This window comes from Rhinoderma darwinii, chromosome 5 (assembly GCF_050947455.1).
Source record: "Rhinoderma darwinii isolate aRhiDar2 chromosome 5, aRhiDar2.hap1, whole genome shotgun sequence".
In the NCBI taxonomy this organism is placed as follows: domain Eukaryota; kingdom Metazoa; phylum Chordata; class Amphibia; order Anura; family Rhinodermatidae; genus Rhinoderma; species Rhinoderma darwinii.
The window spans coordinates 160618754-160621814 of NC_134691.1; positions in this window are offsets into that span (position 1 = coordinate 160618754).

A 3061-nucleotide genomic window follows, 5' to 3' on the forward strand; every position below is an offset into this window, starting at 1 on the left:
TTCCCCCATAGCAAATAAAATGATACCTTATTTTTTGTCAAACCAATGTAAATGTATGTCATACAGTTGCACACTGTTTGGAAAGGAGATATATATACATATATATATATATATATATATATATACACACACATATATATATATACACACATACATATATATATATATATATATATATATATATATATATATATATATATATATATATATTTGTTTTTTAATAGTTTTTTTTTTTGTTGCTACAAAAACATAGTATAAAGTTAAATTTATATCTTGGGTCAGGGTCTTGGAATTGTGAATCCCACTGAAACACTAGCTGAAGGGGTCCCACGACTATGTAAACAGCAGGACCACATCTCCTGTGATCAGCTCTGACTTGTGCATTTCTATAACTCAGGACGACCATGGATGAAACACTCCGGTAATGTGGCTGCATTTTAGCATCTGTATTACAGCTGTAAGACCTGAACCTCAGGAGGACAAGTATTTTTTCATAGAATGTTATTTTTTTTTTAGCTCTGCAAATGATTTACGCAGATTAAATCAGTAAGGACAAATTTACATCAGTTTGTATGTGTTTGAGTACCCCTAAAATGACAAATAAATTTACTATAATAATTTAAAAAAATACTACAAAAAAGTGTGAACAAACCCTTATTTCAGCAGAGCATGTTCTACTGATATTTCAAGTTTCTTTGTAAAGATCCTCAGCCTCTTGAGAGGTAACAGGCAAACAGATAAGAGCTGAGTGGGTCAGCAAGGTAAAAAGAAGTGCAAAGCTTCCCATTTAGGGCATGGTCCCACGTGGCGGAATTCCTCCGCAACTGTCCGCATCAATGCCGCACCTAATCCGGGTTGCGGATTACGGCTGCGGATCTGCCCAAATGTGCAGTAAATTGATGCGGACTAGCTGCTGCGGACTGCGGGAAAAGTGCTTCCCTTCTCTCTATCAGTGCAGGATAGAGAGAAGGGACAGCACTTTCCCTAGTGAAAGTAAACGACTTTCATACTTACCGGCCGTTGTCTTGGTGACGCGTCCCTCCCTCGGCATCCAGCCCGACCTCCCTGGATGACGCGGCAGTCCATGTGACCGCTGCAGCCTGTGATTGGCTGCAGCCGTCACTTACACTGAAACGTCATACTGGGAAGCCGGACTGGAGACAGAAGCAGGGAGTTCTCGGTAAGTATGAACTTCTATTTTTTGACAGGTTGCTGTATATTGGGATCGGTAGTCACTGTCCCGGGTGCAGAAACAGTTACTGCCGATCGCTTAACTCTTTCAGCACCCTGGACAGTGACTATTTACTGACGTCTCCTAGCAACGCTCCCGTAATTATGGGAGTCCCATTGACTTCCTCAGTCTGGCTGTAGACCTAGAAATACATAGGTCCAGCCAGAATGAAGAAATGTCAAGTTAAAAAAGCAAAACGCATCCGCAGCACACATAACATGTGCATGACAGCTGCGGACTTCATTGCGGAAATTAGAATCTCCATTGAAGTCAATGGAGAACTTCCGCAATGAGTCCGCAACCAGTCCGCCACTGCTCCGCAACAGACAGAGCATGCTGCGGACACCAAATTCCGCTCCGCAGCCTATGCTCCGCAGCGGAATTTTACGCCTCGTCTAAACGAACACTTCTAAATAGAAGTGGAAGGCAATGGAGAAACGGCTCCGCTGCGGATTAACGCTGCGCAGTGTCCGCAGCGGAATTTAAGTGAAATTCCGCCACATGTGAACCCAGCCTTATAGCACACATCTAATATATTCCCAAATCAAGTCTACACAAGTGAAAACCATGCTGCCATCTGACTGATTTACCAGAACTGTTTTAAATGGAAAAGCAGATCGTATTTAAAGCAAACATTTTTTACAAAAAACTAAAAACAAAAAAAAGGGTATGGATGTCACTAATTCCATTGAATAAATAGTTATTTTTAAAATCCTATATATTGTCCTATGTTCTAATGAATTCCAGGCAGGGAAAGGTTTTCTAGGCACTTTTTTTTAAATGATGATTTATAGTTAAGTTGGGTTCATATATTTCAGTTGTGTCCCCCTTGTTATTTTTTGCCTGAGCTGGACACAAGTGATGACAAAGTTGTGTACTTTGTGCACCCGTCCAGCGTCCCTAAGCCAGACAGAGAAATGTTGCATGCAACACTTCTCTATCTGGTTTGACAAAGGGATCAGTTTTAGGGCTTGTCCACACGTAGCGAAATTGCTGCGTATTTTCCCTCCGGCATTGCGGACGAGAAATATGCAGCAGAATACGGTAAGAGCAATTTCCGACCAGAAATTGACCTGTGGTGCGTATTTTTCGTACCGCAGCATGTCAATTCCTGCTGCGGAACGTGGACTGAATTGCTGCATTTTTCAGAGGAGATGTCACCAACTTCCAACATTGCGAAAAACGCAGAAAAATCCACACCATTTTCTGCAGCAAAAAAACGCAGGAAAAAGTCTGATATTTCTGCAGCGGAAATCCTGCTAGTTTCTGCGGAATTGCTGCAGAAATTTTCTGCAGGGCTAGTCCACACGCTGCGGAGTTGCCGCGTTTTTTACGGCTGGAATTTCAGATGTAAAAAAATCAGCAGAATACAGTAGCAGCATAGTGGATGTGATTTAATAAATCTCATCCACACGCTGCGGGAAAATTCCCAGCACAAATTGACCTGCAGTGCGTTATTTTTCGGAGCGGAGCATGTCAATTCCTGCTGCGGAAAGTGTCCAGAATTGCTGCGTTTTTCAGAGGAGATGTTACCATCTCCTAACATTGTGAAAAATGCAGCAATTTACGCACCATTTTCTGCCATAAAAAACGCAGGAAATGGTGCGTTTTTGCCGCAGCCTAAAGTCTCTGACTGAATTGCTACAAAAATTTTCTACAACACTTCCGTTGTGTTTGGACAAGCCCTTATTCCGCAGTTTTTGTACTCGGCCAGGGAGATAAAAACTGGTCGGGCGGACATATTTATTTGATACTATTAACATGGACATCATAGAAGGAGACCTACACTCAGGACTCCCTATATGAACAGCAGGGAGGATGCTGCAAAAA